The 19,624-nt window shown below is 60.2% G+C and overlaps 2 protein-coding genes across 10 annotated transcripts in view; both read right to left on the bottom strand.

Moving 5' to 3' along the window:
- GSE1 (Gse1 coiled-coil protein) overlaps positions 1-19,624 on the bottom strand; it is a 393,370-nt gene that overhangs the window by 116,593 nt on the left and 257,153 nt on the right. The window lies entirely within an intron of this gene.
- Positions 2,160-19,624, bottom strand: part of LOC132657667 (uncharacterized) — a 32,759-nt gene continuing 15,294 nt past the window's right edge. Inside the window, exons 1-3 of one of the 3 annotated variants that reach the window (XM_060397887.1) lie at positions 5,742-19,624; positions 2,966-3,316; positions 2,160-2,664 (exon numbers count right to left, since the gene is read on the bottom strand). The exon at positions 5,742-19,624 is cut by the window's right edge and continues 15,294 nt beyond it. The gene's annotated coding sequence lies outside the window, so the exon portion shown is untranslated. Of the gene's footprint in view, positions 2,665-2,965 lie in introns of all 3 variants that reach the window. The other 2 variants (XM_060397888.1, XM_060397886.1) reach the window with 2 other exon arrangements.

Below are 19,624 nucleotides of genomic sequence, written 5' to 3'. Positions count from 1 at the left end.
GAGCATCGGCATACTTCCCTAAAGGAGACAAGCCCGCGGGGCCCTGCGGAGAACTCGGAGCGTCCTGGCCTTTGGCCAAACCCACAGAAGCTTGGCCGGTGACCTGGCCAGTTCTCCTAATCCCCAGGCAGTTGCCAGCCTCCCTGTTTGGGACGCTTCCCCTTACATGTCCCCTCCACTTTCCCCCCTGTGTCCCCTTCTCGGGGCCCTCAAGGCCTGCGTGCTCGTGGCCGTCTCCAGACACCTCTGTCCTGAGCCCCCAGCCTCCGCCACCTCCAGCATCTCTGAGTCCCTAGGTCGGGTAGACAGCACACAAGCACCGAAGGCCTGCCTGGTATACAGCAGGTGCCCCATGAGTGCAGGTCAGGAGGCAGAGGCAGAGGCCCTGGAGGCCCACCACCTGAAGGAACCTGGGAAACTGGTCCTCCTGGCCCTGTCCTCACGCATGAGCTTCCAGCGATGTCGAGGGAGGGGTGAAATAGTGGATCCCCAGGGGCGCTGGGCTAGGGGCTGCTTTGTTTTGGCTTCTTGGTCCCTGGGTTTGGGGCTGGGGTCTTGACCGCATGCAGCTCCAGATGAGCAGGGGGTCCCACCCACTTCTGCTTTCACTGGGTGTCACCACAAACCACCCAGCCGGCCTTCCTCTTATCAGCAGCTGTCACGCCCAGAGGCTGCGGTGGCTTTGTTTTTTTGTCCCTCCCTCCAGGGAGCCCTGATAAGGAGGCCAGCCTTTACCCTCTGCTGCTACCCTTGGTGGCCTGGAAAAGCCTCCCCGTAAGGGAGGGACGGCCCAGGGTTTCTGGTGGTAACCCCAGTGACTCCACCCCTCATCCCCAGGAGGGCGGGAGGAAGCTGGGAGGGTCAAGCTCCCCGTTCGGGAGAAGCCCACCTCCCAGGACACCTGGCAGTGGCTCCAGGAGGCCAAGATGGCAGCCTGTAAGGGGTGCGCCGGGCGGAGAGCCAGGCCTGACAGCTGGTGGGCCTCCGCGAGGAAGCCTGTTTGCAGGACTAGCTCGCTGGCTGGTTTATAATCTTGGCACCGTCGAGCAGGAAGTGAGGAGCCAGCCAGCAGCTCAGAGGGCAAGCCTTGCTTGCGACTCCCCCCCACCCACTGCATCTCAAGGCAGTCTCTTTTCCTTGTCTCCTTGCCCAGAGCCCCTCGGGGCAGGGGCCAGGTCTCAGTTACAGTTGCACCCTGCACCAGAGAGAAGCCTGATCTAGGGTGCTGCTCTGGGCGCTGTGGCCTGCTTGCAGAAGCCCGAGGCCTGTCCCGCCAGCCGGCAGGGAGCTGGCGCTGTGCCACCCACACTTGCTCCCCAGGCCCTCACTCCCCATGCAGAACAGCCCCCCGGGGTGTCTGTCCAACGGCAGGAGGGCAGATGGACAACCGTGCTGACTTGCACAAAGGAACATGGCTCAGCAACCTGACGAGCGTCACAGACAATGCAGGGTGGAGGCAGCCAGGCTGTAGAACAGCCTGGGTACACACAGCGCCACTTACATGGCGCTTCCCTGAGGATGTGTAAGAAGGACAGAGGGCACGGGTGAGCGGACGCGGACACTCCTGTGTGCACAGCACTGTTCATCATGGCCCGAACGTGGGTGCAACTCAAGGGCCACCAAGAGCTGAACACATAAACAAACGTGACCCACACCCACACACAGGAATGTCATCCCTTAAAAAGGATCCAAGCACTGACAGCTGCGACAACAGGGATGGACCCTGACATTGTGCTAAGGGAGAGAAGCCCGGCCCAGAAGGACGGATCCTGCACGAGTCCACTGACGGGGGGCCCTGCAGGAGCCGCAGTCATACACACAGAAGGCAGAAGGGCTGGGGTGGGGGGTCAGGGGACTAACGCGGACAGTGGCAGTTTCGGAAGATGGACCGTGGTGATGAGCATGTGACACGGACATGTACTTCATGCCGCAGATCTGAATAGTTGAAAATGGGTGAGACGCTAAAGCTTATGTTTTGTGTATTTTACCACAACTTGAAAAGAAGGAGAAAGTCTAACCTCCAGTAATAGAACCCAGAGCAGGGGCTGGGCAGGTGCACCTGGGAAGGAACTTTCTGGAGTGACAGCAATTTCTACACCTGGTTGGAGATGCTGGTTACACAGATGTGCACAGATGTGTCAACAGCAAAGGAACAGAACTCTTTAAATGGCTGCATTTTATTAAACACAAACTATACCTCAATAGGGCTTCCCTACTGGGGGTTCAATCCCTGGGTCGGGCAGATCTCGTGGAGGAGGGCATGGCAACCCACTCTAGTATCCTTGCCTGGAGAATCCCCACATACAGACGAGCCTGGCAGGCTATAGTCCATGGGGTCACAGAGTCGCGATTAAACACAAGATATCTCAATAAGCTAGGATCAAGGTTGCGGGAAGAAATATCCCGCTCAGACATGTAGATGACACCATCCATATGGCAAAAGTGAAGAGGAAATTAAAGAGCCTCTTGATGAAGGTGAAAGAGGAGAGTGAAAAAGCTGGCTTAAAACTCAACATTCAAAACATGAAGATCGTGGCATCCAGTCCCATCAATTCATGGCAAATAGACGGGGAAACAGTGGTCAGAGTGACAGTCTTTATTTTCTTGGGCTCCAAAATCACTGTAGATGGTGACCGTAGCCATGAAATCAAAAGGTGCTTGCTCCTTGGGAGAAAAAGCAATGACAAACCCAGACAGTGTATTAAAAAACAGAGACATTACTTTGCCTATAAAGGTTGGTACAGTCAAAGCTATGGTTTTTCCAATAGTCAGTCACGTACGGATATGAGACAATAAAAAAGGTTGAGCGCCAAAGAATTGATGACTTAGAACTGTTCCTGGGTTGGGAAGATCCCCTGGAGAAGGGAAGGCTACCGACTCTAGTGTTCTGGCCTAGAGAATTCCATGGACTGTATAGTCCATGGGGTGGCAAAGAGTCAGACATGACCGAGAGACTTTCACTCACTCAGAACTGCAGTGCTGGAGAAGACTCTTGCGAGTCCCTTGGACATCAAGGAGATCAAACCAGTCCATCCTAAAGGAGATCAGTGCTGAATATTCATTGGAAGGACTGATGCTGAAGCTGAATCTCCAATACTCTGACCACCTGATGAGAAGAGCCGACTCACTGGAAAAGACCCTGATGCTGGGAAAGATTGAGGGCAGGAGGAGAGGGGGACAACAGAGATGAGATGGTGGGATGACATCATCGACTCAATGGCCATGAGTTTGAGCAATCTCTGGGAGTTGGTGATGGACAGGGAAGACAGGGTGCTCCATTCCACGGGGTCGTAAAGAGTTGGACACGACCGAGCAACTGAACAACAAAAATAGTTCAATAAAACTGATTTAAAATGTTAAAAACAACTTCAAACTCTCATCTCAACACACATTTATTTACAAGTTATTTTTAGGTACTCTGTATGAATAATCTCTCTGTTCCAAAAATTCTTCCGAGTGAAGGGTTTCTAGGCCCCACACCAGAAAGCAGGGGTCAGGGCAGTTTGAGGGCGAGGCCTAGTGGCTGCAGGAGGACGAGCTGGGGGTGGTTTAGGGGCGCGCGGGACAATCTTAAGGCCCTGCTGTCTGTTGACACAGCCCCAAGACCAAGGCGCCATGCCCGTTCCCTCTCAAGAAGAGATATGATACCCCACCCCACCCCACCCCCGCAAACTGGGCAGGTGTGCCAGAAGTCTTGAGTCCAGAGTCCCACCTCTCCTGGGGGGCTCAGCCTCTGCCCAGAGGTGCAGCTGAAAGCACAGGGGAGCGGCGATCCCAGACCTGAGATGGCGGGGGTGGGGGGCTGGGGGTAGTGGTTGGTGCTGAGCTCAGCTTCCAGAGGAGGGCAGGGATCCTCCAGCCACTGCGGCCTTGGGCGCACCCTCCCTGTGCTGCGGTGTCCCCAGATTTAAGGGGCACAACGATGCTCCCCTATGGGGCGGGCGAGAGACTCACACTCATGCCAGAAGCCCTGGAGCACACCGAGCTCTCAAGGCTCCCGCCCACCGCCCCCTCCAGCTTCTCCCCTTCTCCCCCAGGCTCCATGGGCCACCGGGGGAAGGACAGTCGAGGCCACCTCTCTGCAGCCCAGAGTTCAAGTCCACGGGTGGGGCCATGTTTATCTTTAAGTCGTCCTTTTCCTGCCCCGGGCACAGCACCTGGCCCCTCCCTGGACCCATTGTCTCCGGACCCAGGGCCATCCGGTTGTCCTAGGGGGAAACAAGGGAGCCCCCCACCCCCATTTCCTCACAGCGGCTTGGACTCCAAGTCCCTGACCCAGCCCTTGACCAAATAAACACCAGTGCACACAAAAGACATCCCGCACAGACCCTGGGCTGGCTGGCGGCGAGGGGGGCCTGGGGGCAGCACCGGGCGGAAGGAGGCGGGGCCCAGCTTCCGGAGCCCGCTACAGAAGGTGCCACCGGCGTCCTGGCGGGAGCCCGAGCCCATCCAAAGGGGGCAGAGCTGCCCGAGGACCCTGCCTGGACGGCCAGGCTTCTCTCAGCAGGAGTCCCTGTGCCCAGCAAGGGCTGCCCACCGCCGACGGTCATAAGAAGCCACTGCTGCTGCCGCCCACCCCTCACCAGCCCCAGGTGCATGATGCGGCACTTGGCGCTCTCTGCCCCAGGGCTGTGGGACAGCGGAGGAGCACTCCCTACCATCTCTCCGGGGGCCCCAGCAGAGCCAAGCTCCAGAGGCCTACACGGAGCTCGACAGCGCCCCTTCTATCGGGCTCCTTCTGGTGCCCCAGTGTCTCCTGGGATGGCCTCCCAGATACAGCTCCTGCACCAAGTCCTGAATCTAGGCAACCAAATGCAGTCAGAGGCAGGTGTGTGCCCACAGCATCACCGCATGGCAGTCAATTGGGATGAAAAAGCCAGCAGGCCCTGGGTGGCTCCTGCCCTCCAGACAATGGGGGTGTAGGGGTGGTGGGGAAGAAGCCAGAACACCACAGCTCGTAGGGGATGTGCTGGGGCTCAGCCCTGGGTCGGGGGACTCAGACAGGTTTGGATCTCCTTTTCTCCCATTAGACCTGACTGTCTCCAGAGGAACCATGGGGTGGGAGCTGTAATTGCTTCCTCGTGTTCCATCCATTAACGGGAACTCAGATCCACAGGCTGGCTGCTCGCTGAGGCTTCAGGTAGCAATTTTCCATTTGTGTTTCAAATTTTAATGAACACGCCTGTCCCCTGGGCCCGAGATGTGGGCTGTGAGCGGGTGGCAGGTGTGCCACCCAAGGCGGGGGCTCCAAGGGGTTCCTGCTAGGGCTTGATTTCTCCAGGGAGCAGCTCCAAGCAAAGGGGTCCTCACCTCAGCCTCCCAGGTCCCACCAACCCTCCCTGCTGACTCCGTGTGGCATGGCACGGGCCGCAAATCGTAAGATTATTATTTCTTTCCGACAGTCCCAAAGTGTCCTATATCCCCAGATGGAGAGCAGAGTTCAGCTCTGATAAGATTGCATCACCGGGAGGAGATACATCCTCACCCTTGCTCCCACGGCCTCCGGCTCACATAATTCCTCTCTGATCTTACCCAGGGCATCCAGTCAGGCTGGGAGGCAAACGGGATAATCCATTTTAGAGAGATTGATCAATATCGTTAGGAGCCTTTTAAATGGTTCCACAGGCTTCAAGGAGCCGAGGCAGACAGCTGAGTTGGAAATCGGGGGGCGGGGGTGGGGGTGGGCCGGTGATGGGAGGCAGGCGCTACCCATGGGGATTTTCGGTCCTCCCATTTCCTACCTTCGGGAGCTGGTTTCCATCAGGGCCCGGAGGCCGGGTACATGTGGGCAGGTCGTGCGCTGCACAGGGAGCTGGGCTCAGGGGCCTCGCGGGCAGAAGTCTAGAGGCTCAGGACACCAGTGCCTGGAGAAAACTGGACACGTGTCCCTCGTGATGTGGGCAAAGGCAGCTCAGATGGCCCCGCCAGGTGCCAGGAGGCAATGAGACCCGGTGGAGCCAGAGCTTCGGACTTTTTAAAGAAAGCCTAAAAATCCGGGTTAAAAAAAAAAATCTCCCGGTTTTAAAATATTGGCAATACATTAAAAAAAAAAAAAACGAAGAGCTGTGTGGGGACCAAGTGAAACACAGCTGCAGGCCAAGTACCCGAGGTTTTGCACCGGCTGCAGCGGGGAGGCTCTGCCCGCGGCAGGATCTCCTCTCCACCTGCTCCCGCTGGCTCCTGCCACCTCCCTCGGGAAACTCGCCCACGGCCTGCCCCCTTTCCTCTCACACCCCTCAGCACGATCCACCCGGCAGCTCCTCCTTCAAAAGGCACCCGGAGCTGGACCACCTCCTGCTGGGTCCTGCCACCCACCCTGGGGCTCCTGCAGCGCCTCCTTGCGACTCTCCTGCGGCCGCCGCGCCCCCTGCAGTCTGCTCTCGGTACAGCAGCCGAGGACACCTGTCCCACCGAGGTCGCCGCTGGACAGACCCCTCCGCGGCTCGCATCTCCTTCCGAGTGAAAGCCGCGCCGGTGCTGCTCTCTCTGGGACCGGGCGCGCGATCCGCCCTCTGCCCCACTCTCCCCCTCTCGCTGGCCTTCAGGCTTCCTCTCTCGCCTCAGGGCCTTTGCACTTTGGCCTGCCCTTACTGCAACCCGGGTCTGACGTCCACGTGACCACGAAGGGCTCCATTAGCAGTCACGCTGGGGCAAGAGGCAGAAACCAGGACCGCCTGCGGCACACAGGACCTGCCTGTCACCGTTTCTTTTTTTTTTTCCCCAGGCTCTGTTAAAGGGCATCAGAGAAGCCCTCCTTGGCTGCCCCAGGGGAAACACCCTGACCCCCTTATATTTTCTCCACACCGCTTGTCACAATGAAATCATGTGCCCATTCTTCCGGTTGTGTTTGTTTCTTATCCACCGTCTGGAGCAGACTGTAAGCTCCATGAGGACAGGACCTGTGTCTGTGTTGCTCACTAACAGCATGCTGAGAGCCAAGGGGAGAAAAGAATTGCATGGATGAATGTCTCGCTTCCTGCAGGGACCCCGCTCAGAAGCTGCTCAGAACGACGCTCGAGACCGCTCACATCTCTACTCATCTCTCCAGTTATATCCCTGATCCTGTCTTCGCGATGAACTCCCTGCAGGGAATTTAGTACAAGTCTATGCACCTGCTCTTTTCTTTTCCTAAAATGCCCTTCTCCTCTCCATCTACCAGGCAAACACCTATTCATCCTTTAAAACCCAGTGAGAAAACCCCCTACTTTAGGAAACACTCCGTGACTTTGTCCATACTCCCGACTATAGCTAACCCCTCCTTCTACTATCGCTCCCATGTGTGTGAACGTTGGCATCTATAGCCTTCCGTGTCTGTCTTCCAGGACAGTCTGCCATGTCCCCCAGGTTCCACGTGCCTGCGCTTTGCAGTCAGCCCACTGCTGTCAATCACAGCTCTCCAGCACCCCTCAACCAGGGCAGCTGACAGTCCCAGGAAAACAGCATTGTTGCCATAATCCCTCCTCGGGGAGGCTTGATTTGGGGGTGGAAGGAAAAGAATTGCCTTCCGATCCCCGTGCTCTCCGGCATCGAGTGGCCCCCTGCTCTGAGACGCCAGTGCTGCTGCTGGGTGTCACGAGGCCTGGCTGAACCCCCCCCAACTCCCCCACCCCACTCTAGGCACACCACCCCCATCCTCACCCCTCTCTCCTGCTTGTGCTCCCTCCACCCTCCCTGGGAGGGTCCTCCCCAGAGCAGACCTCTCGTCACTGGGTCCTGTCTGCTTCCCGCCCCCATGGCAAGGGCAATGCCTTCCCCCAAAACCCCTGCCAAGAGGGCAGGCAGCCTGAGAGCCTCTTGCACGTGGGCGTGCACAAGTCAGGGGGCCAGGGCAGCGGGGGAAGCCAGCGGGAGCAGACAACTCCTTCAAGAAGCGCGAGAGACACGGTCCTGGCAACCAGAAAGCCTGCTGCTCTGGGAAGGCAGGCGGCGAGGGCAGGCCAGGGAGGCACCTGCTCACCTGGGAGACAGCCACTCGGGGGCGAGGGGGACAGGTGCCCTCTCCCCAAATCCCTGCCCCCACTGCCAGCAATATTTTTATAACACTGTTTTGGCACGTCTGCTGTGAACTTAATTTAACATCCATATTGCTGCTACTTAATTAAATAGATGAACTCATTCTACATTTACAAGTCTTAATTCATCCTGAACAAAATTGGCCATGTTTGGTTCTTTATACACACTAGCAGCTCCCTGGAACAAATGGTGGCCTTTCGCGTTAACGGCGGGGACAGGTTAAAAGCTAATTATCGGCTCTGGTCGCCTGTGTGAGGGAGCGGACATCTTTATCCATCATCAGAAGGGAACAGAGGGGCCTTCGAGGTCTGCTCTCCCAGCCAGAGGGCGGCAGGGCTGGCAGGCCCTTCCCCTACCTGGGCCTGACCCCTCAACGGTGGCGGGGGGGCTCCTTCCATCCCCACTCACTGCCCCTCTCTCCTTGGGAGCGCTCACATGTCCCACCCCACAGCTCTAGCCACCTGCATCACTCCGCAGAGGACCGGTCAGGCTGGGCAGCGTGTGTGTGTGTGTGTGTGTGTGTGTGTCTGTGTGTCTCCCCGAAATCTGAGCATGGGATACACGGCCAACATTTCTGCAGCCCCCTGGGGGCAGGGGGTAAGGGACATGGTAGGCCCAGCTGGGTCAGGCTGCCAGGGCACCCCTCTCTCACGGGGTTGGGACAAGGATCCCCGGACTGACCCTGGGGAGTGCCCAGACCAGGCCCTGGCACACAGCAGGTGCTCAGTACATGCAGCAGGTACTAGAGTGTCTCCAAGCTTGCTGCCGGGGACACTAGGCCAGGCTCAGAAAGAGAAAGACCCAGGGACAGCATGGCTCTGGCCTGTCTCAAGGCAACCCTACCTGGTCTGGACCATCTATGCCCTGGAGCCAGGGACTAGAGGGGAGCCTGGGGGTCCTCACCTCCCACCGCATGCCAGCCCCTGGGTTGCAGGTCCGTGGAACGCGCAGTCTATAGTGAGCTGAAGGGGCACGCAGCCTGCATTCCAAGAGGCGCTGTTCGAAGTGCTTTCCAGGTACTCTGCATGTCAGCCTCACAGCAACCCTGTGCAGGGGCGACTACTCCGACCCACACCTGACGGGAAGAAATGAAGCCCAGAGAGGTTAAATAGCTTGCCCGGGGTCACACAGCCAGCGGCTCTGGAGAAGGCACTGCAAACCAGACGCTAGGGGGCAGAGCCCACATCTCAGCACCCCCAGAGGAGTGGCTCGGGGCTCCCGCTGAGACTGACCTCCAGGCACATGGGCTGTGGCCCCCACACCCTGAAGACCTGATCCCCAAAGGATAGCCTACTGATCTATCATGCTGGCGCCTGCCCCCACGGAATAAGAAAGCCCGGCGTTGGTCTGGCCTCTTCCCACTCGGCAGCTCTTAGGACCCTGCTGACCACCTGGCAGGCAGCTGGGCCCCAGTTTGCCTGCAAAACCATCCTGCCCCCGGCCAGGCTGGTCACCACTCCGCCACCACCTTTGGGGCCTCTGCCAGAGAGAGCTTGGGGATATGAGATGGGAGCAAGTCTCGGCAGAGGGGTCATCTGTGTCCCTAAGGTGGTCTCGGCACCAGCCTAGGCTGCAGACAAGTGGGACGGGATGGGGGGTGTTGCGCTGCAGGGCGAGGCGTGGTGTGTCGCCAGCAGTTCCCTTGGCCCAGATGAGGCCCCACCCACTGGGCCAGGGCTGCAAGCGGAGGCTGGGAGGCTGCGAGGCCCTGACACAAGCAAAGCCAGCAGACACTGACATAACCTCCCGGGCTGGCTGCCCAGCCAATGGCCCGATCACCTGGGGAGCGAACGGTTGTTTGTTTGGGGAAGGCAGATGATTGGGGGGGTGGGGGTCCACTCACTAGCTTTAATCCTGCTGTGGATGCACTAACGGCAGCCTGCATGGCCCCTGCACAGCCCTCAGGGGGTGGTGGGAGAGCCCAGAAGTGCCAGGACGAAGGCCCCCACGGTCTGGACCAGCCCCAAGGTGTGGGCTGGCCTCCCTGGTCTCCCCGGGTTGTGGGCGCCCTGCCCACCTCCCGCACACACAGGCTGTGGAGAGGCCAGCAGACGTCCCCCATGGCCACCCCCAGCCCAGAGAAGCCGGTGCTATCTCCCCCTCACCATTACAGGCCTGGCCCCCAGCTCCCCAGCCCAGGAAAGCGAGCAGGTCACAGCAATATAGACGTGCCTCCTAGCCCTTGGAGGGGGACAGTCCTGCTCGCCCTGCTGAGTGTCCACCCCAGACCGTGGCCTCCGGCCCCGCCGCAGTGCACACCCACCTTCAGCTCCTCGCGCCCGGGCCTCAGGCTATCTCTGACAGGTGTCCCGTGGGTGGTCTCAAGCACCCTCGGGGGGGGGGGGCTCCTCCTGGGCCCCCCATCCGTCAACCCCCCCGACAGTGGAAGCCCTGCCAGCGTTGCTGAGAGCCTCCGATGGGCCAGAAGCATCTTTATGTTCAGGCCATCTCGTTCTGCGTTTTACAAGCAGCCCCTGTTTCTAAATGAGCAAACAGAGGCCCAGAGAGGCTGAGGTCCTTACCCTAAGCCACACAGCCAGCAGGAGCTATGACCGGGATCAGATTCCAGGCAGATTAGGTCTCTGGTGCTCCAACCACACCTCTCTCCCCTACCTACTGTGGCCCACCAAGCCCACCTACTCACCAGCAGAGAGGGCGGATCACTGGCAGGCAGCTGCCAGCACTGGTGTTCCAGGGCCGGGGAGGCTGGGGAATGGGGGCACTCCACCCCTTGGGGAACCAGCCCTTTTTGCGGGCCTCCACCCCAGGTACTCAGCATCACTCCCAAAAGCCCTGGCCTTGGACAGGCGGCGCCTCTGCAGCCAGATGCAACCCCCCCACCTCACACCGCTCCCGCTGCTGCCTCAGCCTATTCACACCCAGCCCCTCCTCCCAGAGGCCTGTCCATTAGCCAGAAATGTGGGGTAAGCAGGGGGCGAGCCTTTCCCCCAGGGGGTAGAACAATGCTGAGAAGGGACCTTTGGGACTCTCTGACCTCCCGATGTCCAGGGAGCCTGAGAGGGGTGACAGCTGTGACCCACGGGAGGGTCTGGGTTGCAAGCAGCCAAGACCCTGGGGCACCATGCCTTGCTCTGTTGCCTAGAATTGCGACACTCAGCAGGGCTGGGGGTCTTGGCGGGGTAGGAGGCAGCCCCTAGGGTCCTCCAGCCCTGCTTCCTTCCCTAGCCCTAACTTGGGCTCCTTAATCAGTCCCCAGAGAGCCCTCCCTCCCAGTTCCTCCCTATCTAGAGATGATTTCATCAGACAGTCAATCAACAAATATTTACCCAGCACCTCTCAGAGTATTCAGAGGGCAGAGGTGGGACTTCAATAAGAGCCAGAGATGGAGCCAGGCTAGGAGGCGGGGTGGCCACCAGGTCATGCTCTCATAACACACACTCATGTACACACACACACCAGCACACCCCACACACATTCGGCACACACACAGACTCCGGGGTTCACACCTCCCTTCTCTGTGGCCTTATACTCCTGGGCGACCTGTCTCACCGCCGATGCCTCAGTTTCCAAATCTGTAGGAGAAGCCCTGCTGTGAGTGTGACGTCATCTCACACGTGCATGCAAGGGGGGCTCAGGTCGGAGCCTGCCTCGAGCAAGTGCTCCTGGACGCCCAACTCACGCCTGAACTGCTCCCCCAGGATGCACAGTTTCAGGGCTCCTGCAGGGGGAGTGAGCCCCAAGGACCTGCAGGGAGGGAGACTTGCTGACCCAGGAAGCAAGATGGCTGGGGTTGGTGCCACGTGGGGAGAGGAGGGCTGCCCCCTCAGGGTGCCGGGCCTTGGGCCACACTAACCTTTCACACCCGTTGACCCCCTGAGCCTTCTTGATCGTGGCCCCCGGGCAGGTGTGGTGAAGGGCACAGGAGGGCACATTCGGAGGGGGCCTCTGAGAGGGGGTCGCCCTACTGCGTTCTCATTTGTGGCTGCTTGTAACGGTGTGGGCGAGAGAGATAATGGACGAGCCACTTCCTGGCAGATCCTACAGTTCACCCGGGCCCCGCGGAGGGGAAGACGCGCTGCCCAAGGTCTCCCCACTAGCGTGGGGGCTGCCCACTGCCTCATCCACCCTTGCAGGTTCCCCTTCCTGGACTCAGCTCAGGGAGCCCTGGCTGTGGGTGGGGAGAGGGAGGCTCGAGAGGGCAGGGCATGCCTGGCCTGCCTGCCCAGGGCCCTCTGCCCACGAGGGCTCCCAGAGTTGGAAGGAGGCCCCAGTGGGCACCAATGGGGAGGTGGACATGGGGCTGCACTCCTGCCACTGTTAGCCACCGGTTCCCGTGAGCAGTGCCCGGTTTCTGGCTGGCACACACAGACACGAAAACACTTGGCACTGCCAGGGCCCTCATTAACAGAGGATCTTAAAACAGTATGTGGAAACCCTTCAAGACCCCCTGGGCTGAGCGCCAGCACGCTCTGGATTTTACAAGGCCAGAACACTGAGACGGAAAGGCTGGCCTCTATGCGGCGGGCGGGCAACTCCAGTGCACAGCCAGGCCCCCTGCCCTCAAGGCCAGTGTCCCCTCCTCCTGCAGGGGTGGGGCTGGAAACCCTCTCCAGCCCACTCGCGCAGATGGTGTAGACAGGATGGCTGCAAACACATATCGTCAACGCAAGGGAAGGACGCTGGAGGAGGAAGGGGGTGTGCGGGCCATGACTGCACAGAAGAAACCGAGGTCCACAGAGGTCCCAAACATGCCCAGAGTTTGTAGCAGGTAAAGCTGGGCTGGGAACTCAGGCTTCATGATGCCCACAGGCCCATCCTGGGTGGGCTTCTGCATAGGCAAGAGGAAGGGCCGCGGTGCCTGGGGAGGATGGGCAGGGAGGATAGCGCTGGGCCCAAAGGCAGGAGGCCTGGGACTCGATCCTGGCTGCATCACAGACTCACTTTGGGCAAGTCCAGTTCCTCAACCCTGAAGGTGAGCCTGGGATGTCCTTAGGGTTTAAGTCTCACTCTGGACAGAAAACCAGCTTCCTGGTCTGGCCCTGCTCCAGGCCCTCCGGCAGCATCCCTGGGCTGCAGTCAGTGGGCGGGGGGGCCTCCTGGCACTGGTCAGGGCAGAGGCGCTGCCCTAAGGTCAGAGCTTCCGCTGCAAACGTGTTAGTCCCGGAGGCCTGGCTCAAGACCCCACACTCAGTCCCCGACCCTCCCCGCCTCGAAGTGAAGACACCTCTCTGCCCAGCCCAAGACTGACGGAAAGACCAACAGACTGACAGACGGCGCGAGAGAGACCCTCTGGGCTGCTGGGGGGCGGGACGGGCATTTCCTTGGTGCCCCCCACCCAAACAGCCAGGGGCGAGTCTTGCACTCATGACAATGTGCCCTAAACACACACCAACTGCTGGGCCTACACCCGAGATCACGTGCTGCACACTGCATGCTGGCCTCCGGACGACCCTGAACCTCCCCCGGTGAGCTGCCCTGTCCCCGTTCCACAGCGGGGGGAGTTGGCTCGAGGCAGACCTGGACCCTGAACATGGCCACCTGGGGCTCTCCACGGCTGTGTGGCCTTGGCCAAGCCATTTCCCTCTCCGTGCCTCTGTTCCCACCCCCCCACCCCCGCTGGTGGAAAACAGTGACATCACATCCCTGGCTCAGCCAACGAGATGATTCAGACGTGCACCTAGCGCAGTCCCCGCGGTGTCCCTGTATCGCGGCCGTTCTCCTGAGGCCACCTCGCCCAATCCACGTGGGCATCCTTGTTGCCTGGAGACCCTCAGGCTCTCTCCTGGACCCTCACACCCTGGGAGATCACCGTCACCCCCGCCCCTGCCCCCGGGCGCTCCCAAGCCCCCCCACCCCCTCGATGCATGAGCTCCTTGGGGTCACCATGCAGCGGAAGTGCAGCTGTCCCGGCAGCCGGGGACGCGGGGCCCCGGGACAGGGCTGCAGGAGAGAGATAACCCGCTGGCCCCGGCTCCTGGGCACCTGACGCGGCCCTGCGGGCGGGAGCCAGGCCCTGGAACTGGGCTGGGGATGGCGGCGGGGAAGTGACAGGGTGGCGGAGCGGGAGACAGGCCCTCACAAGGAGCGCGTCCCCTGTAAGTGGAGATAAACCCCGGGAGGCAGCGGGCGCTCGATCGGTTGTTGAGCCGATGTACCGCATGCTGACAGGGCAGACGCGAGGCCTTTCACGGCCACGCGGCTTTCATTTGCCGTTATTCATGGAGGAGCCGGGCGCTTTATCTCCCTCACATTATGTGAGGCCACGAGGCAGACACTTGCTCCGCGCGCGGGGCTCCCTCGGAAAATATTAATATGTAAATGTCACTCTCCCAAGACCAGAAATGAAATGGAATGACCGGCTGGGAGATGCTCTGCTGGCAAGATGAAAAAAAAAAAAAAAAATAAGAAAAGAGAGAGAGGAAAAAGCTGCTGGGGCTGGAGGCGAGGGAGCCGGCTTAGAGAGGGAGGGCGGGTTCACGGGGAGCGTGGGATTTGCGGTGGGGGGGGGGCGGGGGAGGAGGCAAGGGGGGAGCAGTTCAACTATCTTCTCTCCCCAGACAAACGCTTCAGGGCAAAAACCTCAGAGCAGGGTGGGGGAAGCTTCCGGCATCAGCTTGAGGGTAGGCAGATAACACAGAGGCTAACGGTGGCAGCTCTGCACCCAGGGACCCTCTGCAAGCACCTGCGTGCCGGGCTCCTAGGTCACTGCCAGCCCTGTGGCCCCCTTTCCCAGATGACAAAGTCCCGGCACGGGGAGGCTGGGCCACTGGGCCAAGGCGCCCCCTGCCCCTATGACTCCTTCTGTCAGACCCCCGGGCTAGACCAGCAGGGACCCCATCTGATGCTCCTCGTGTGCAGAGCAGCCTGACCCTGGGCCGCCTCTGCACTTCCAGGCTGGGACACAGCCTGCCCTGCCCCCCTGCCAGGAGCAGCAGGAAGTAGGTGACACCCCACACCCTCCCTACAGTGAGGGAGCCTCCAGGACCCACAGCAGCTCCTCAAATCACAGCAGAAAGACGGCAAAGGGGGCTTACAGCACCTCACCCCCACCCTGCTCAATTCACAGCCAGGGAAACAGCATCTAGGGGACACCTGACCGCCCCAGGGCCATCCGCCAGCCCCAAGTCTGGCTGACTCTTCCCAGCCATAGCGCCATTGAACTCCCAGGGGTGGGACCCTCACGGCCTCCTCGTCACAGGAAACACAGAACCTGCCTGAGGTCCCATAGGGGTCAGAGGGGCTGGCTGGTGACCTCTGCTCTGAGGGTGCTCTGGCTGGAGGAGGGACCCGAGTGAAGATGTGGGATGCCCACGGGGCACCTGCCCGCAGGGCTGGCACTCTGCTTGAAGCCCCTCTCCAGCCTTGCCTGCGGTTGGGAGCTAGAGTTTCCTTCCTTCCGCCCACCTTCTCTGTCTCCAGTCCCTGGAGGCCGCCATCCTGTGTCCCCAGGGGTGAGAAAGCTGGGCGGGGAGTGGCGTATTGTGGGCAAGGGGTGGGAGGGCGCCCGCCAGCCATGGACCTAGCCGGGCAGGAAGCTGACTTACAGTCTTAGCACAAGAGCTGGGAACTCTACCCTCCCACTGGGTTTTTGGGGTGGTCCAGGGGCCCCACCAGAAAGCAGTGCTGTGGTTCATGTGTCCCCTGCCCTGAACCGCTGGATCCTCAGAGCCCAGGCCCATACTGCTATCCACAGGGCACCCTGGGAGGAGGTGAGGGCACGTTCGGCCCCCCACCTGCTCAAGTGACCTCCCCAGACACAGAAGATCCCAGCCCTGAGCCCCGAGAAAACACAGGCATGTGCTGGCGGCTGCTGCTGGCCCTCTCTCTGAGGCGGCTGCCCTCCTCCACGCTCCCACCCCGCCTGCCTGCTGCCAGATCTCATCAGTGGACTCCAGGGTGACCTGAGGCCGCAGAGCTCGCAGGAGCGGTTGTGTTTCTTCCCAGCAATGCCAGCTCGCTACTTAACCCTGTCAAGCAGGGAGCCCGCGGGAGGCCTGAGCGAGGGACCGGGAGAGAGTGGGCTGGGCGTGGGGGGCTGAGGCCAGTAAGCCCTGCTCCCTGGGCACCCTCAGGCCAGAGAGCAGGCCCTGGGGGACAGGGACAGGGGCCGAGCAGAGGAGGGGCAGGCCCGCAGATGGAAACTGTGACTTCAGAAAGCTGGAATGCTGCCTGGGAAACACCAGAGCTCATCCATCACCCAGAGGCACCCTGGGAGTGGAGGGCGGGCTCCTGGGACCCCGAGGAGGAGCACGTGCACACACCTCCCAACCCTCACACAACCCCACACATGTGAACACAAATACGGGTACACGTGTGTACCAGTGCACACACGTGTGCTCATGTACACACACATGCAGATGCAAACAGCACACCGCCCACGCCCACATGCATGCACAGGTGTACGTGCGTAAGAAACACGCACACAGATGTACACGTGTACAACGCATGTGTGCACAGATGTAAGTGTATACATGCGTGCACACAGGTGTGTGTACAACACATGTACACACAGATACACACGTGCACACACAGATGCACACACACAGATGCGCACACATACACACAGCCCTGCCAAGTCGCTGACTCACCAGCCCTGACCTCCACCCCAGGACCCCTGCAGGCCTTCGGGCAGCCCTGGGCAGAGGGCTGGGGGAGGTGGGGAGAGCAGCGGCTTGGCAGGGCTGCCTGGGGGCTCCAGAACAGAACACTGGGGAGGCAGTGGCGCTCACAGCCAGGCCTTGTGGTCTGGACTTGAGAAATCTCCATCCCGTAATAAGAGTTTCTGGAACGAGAGGCCCTTTCCCGAACAATGGGCTGAGCAGCTCTGAGCACGGCGGGCGCCTGAGTGTGAGGCGTCTGGGCAAGCTGATTGTGTGTCCCGAGGCGGGGGCAATGGGCAGGCTCCCAGGGCTGCTCCCCCAGGGCTGGGCCTGTCCCTCCTCCAGGAGCTGCTCTGCGGGGTGGGGGCAGAACTCCTGCAATGCCAGGAAGGGGAAGGGGCTCCAAGGAGGCAGGAGCCTGTTTCCTGGGAGGCCCTGGGGGCTCCTGGTCCTTGGGCCTCCTCTGAGACTGAACTGGAGGGCAAGGGAGGGTAAAGAAGGCAGGCAGGGGAGAGGAGGAGCAGGGGAGAGGAGGAGCAAGGGAGAGGAGGAGCAGGGGAGAGCAGCCGGGGAGGGGGAAAGATCTGGGAGGGGGCTGTCCGCCAATTGCACCCTGAAACCACTCCGGGAAGCCTGGTTTCCCAGGGGCCACTAGGGAGTCCACCCTGTGTTGGTTCTCAAAGTGGGGTTCCCACAGGGAAGCAGCGTCACCTGGGAGCAGAAATGCAGGTTCTCAGGCTCTCCCCAGAGCGGTGTTTATCACACCACGTGTCCAGGGGATGCTGATGCTGGGTGGGGGTGGGGAAACCCCTAAGAGTAACCTGCTCTCAAGGGGTGGCAACTTGTCAGGGCACTCGAGCCATGGGGGTACAAGCAGGGAGGGTCCTGCTTCCTGGGGTGGGGGCTGAAGCCTGAGGCAGGAGGTACTCCAAGTCCTTCTAGAACTCTGACCATCAAGACGAGGGGACGCCCGGGGATGTGCTGAGGCTGAGGAGCAGGAGCCAGGGGTGGGGAGAGAAAAGTGGCTCCTGTGGGGGGAGGTCCAGGGGGCTTCAGCACTGATGGGCGGCCAAGAAGAGCCCCAGCTTGGGCTGCGGCCTGTGACAACCACAGCGGCGGGGACAACTGGAGTATCTAGGTGTGCTTCACAAACACCGTCCTCTTCACACAGCACGCACACATGCTAAAGGCTTCCCAGGAGGCGCTGATGGTGAAGAACTAGCCTGCCCGTGCAGGAGACACGAGATGCGGGCTCGATTCCCTGCGTCAGGAAGATTCCCCTGGAGAAGGGATGGCAACCCACTCCAGTATTCTTGCCTGGAGAATCCCACGGACAGAGGAGCCTGGCGGGCTGCAGTCCATGGGGTTGCACAGAGTCAGACACGACCGAAGCGACCTTCCACGCTACACATAGGAGCAAACGGGGCACAGAGAGGGTAAGTGGCCTGAGGACCCCCAGCTGTAAAGGGGCTGAGTGGGGAAGGCCATGAAACCATGCAGAGTTAGGGTCTTCACTTTCAACCACTCTCTGTGCAGACGGGGAGACGGAGGGACAGGTCCCAAGGAGACAGGAGTCAGGGTGGGGCAGAGTCCCGGCTGGGCGATGCCCAGGAGCTGCCCACGATGGGCCAGTGGACCAGATGGCAGAGTGATGGACAAAGCAGACAGAAGTCAAAGTGGAGGAGGTTTTTGAAGGCTTGCAGAGGTCCCCAAGGAGACCTGGGGTCTGGAGGAGTGCAGGACAGACTTTCAAAAGCCCTGACCAGTGACCTGCCTGACTGCCCCTCTGCTTGCCAGGCTGGAGACAAGCACGTGAGGCTGGGGTCCCTCCACCTGCGACCCTCTTGCAGATCTGCAATTAAACCAGCATCTCCACCAGCCTCGTGCGGCTCATCAGCCCCCACCCTCCCGTTGCTGGGTGATGGGGGCGCTTTGATATCGGGCCGGACTCTAATGCGTGCCGTGCGAGGGACCCTTAATTTATTACGTGCCGGTAATTGATGTTTATATAAAGTAGCTCTTACAGCTACTCAAAGTAGGAGATGAAAGGCAATCAATCAGCCATTTGCCTCAAAAGAAAGGGAGAAACACCACACGTTTCAAAAGCAGGCCCCTGAAAAAATACTGGAAGGGGGCTGGATTAGCACGCTGGCACTTTGAAGCTTGGGGTTCCAGCCACACCGACAAACGGTGGTTGCCAGGACGTGGGAACCGTCCCCGGGCTGCCTGCGTCTTTCGGAGTGGGGAGGGTCTGGGGGCCCTCCCGGCGGACACAGGCCACGTTGCTGGACGCTGCCCTGTGGCCCTGGAGCCTTCCCTTGGCTGTCCGGCCCATCATCTCCTCCACCCTGGTCACTCGTTCTGTTCGCTGGGGTCACAACTCCAAGAAATGTGGCTTGAGGCCCAGGTTGAGTTTTGAGGGGACCCTCCTGCACACCAGGGGGACCCCAAGGCTGAGGTATAACACTTCCTACATGGGCTGAACCAGACTGTGGACACAAGGGATGGGGCTCCCCAGAGTCACCTCATGCTGGGATCTTCTTTCTCCTCTGCCACCTACCCTTGCCCTGACTCCCACCCTCAAAACCAGCCGGAGCCAGCAGGCCTGGCACAAAGGGCCCCAGACTCAGAGTCCTGGAGGGACTCTGGCCCTTCCAGACCCTGGGGGCAGCCGGCACACCCCGGCTCCAGGGGGCTCTCTGTGGTCACGTGGCCTCCTCCGTGTCAGATCTTCTCTCAGGACTGCGCTGCACGTGCACCTGGGGAATCCCGCTAACCACAGTGCACACGCCTTAACCTAACTGCACCTGCAAAAGCCCCTTTCCCTCATCAGGTCACATGGACAGTTCCAGGTGTTGGGACGCAATGTCTTTGGGGGGGCACTGCAGCCTATCGCAGACACGAAGGGGAAGTCACACATGCGCACACACATGTGCACGCGCATTCACACACACGCACATGTACCACACACGCGCATTCACACACACACACGTACCACACACACAGGCACACATGTGCACACACCACACACACGCACACACACGTACACA

The sequence above is a fragment of the Ovis aries genome, chromosome 14 (assembly GCF_016772045.2).
Source record: "Ovis aries strain OAR_USU_Benz2616 breed Rambouillet chromosome 14, ARS-UI_Ramb_v3.0, whole genome shotgun sequence".
In the NCBI taxonomy this organism is placed as follows: domain Eukaryota; kingdom Metazoa; phylum Chordata; class Mammalia; order Artiodactyla; family Bovidae; genus Ovis; species Ovis aries.
This window is presented reverse-complemented; position numbering and strand designations above follow the sequence as displayed.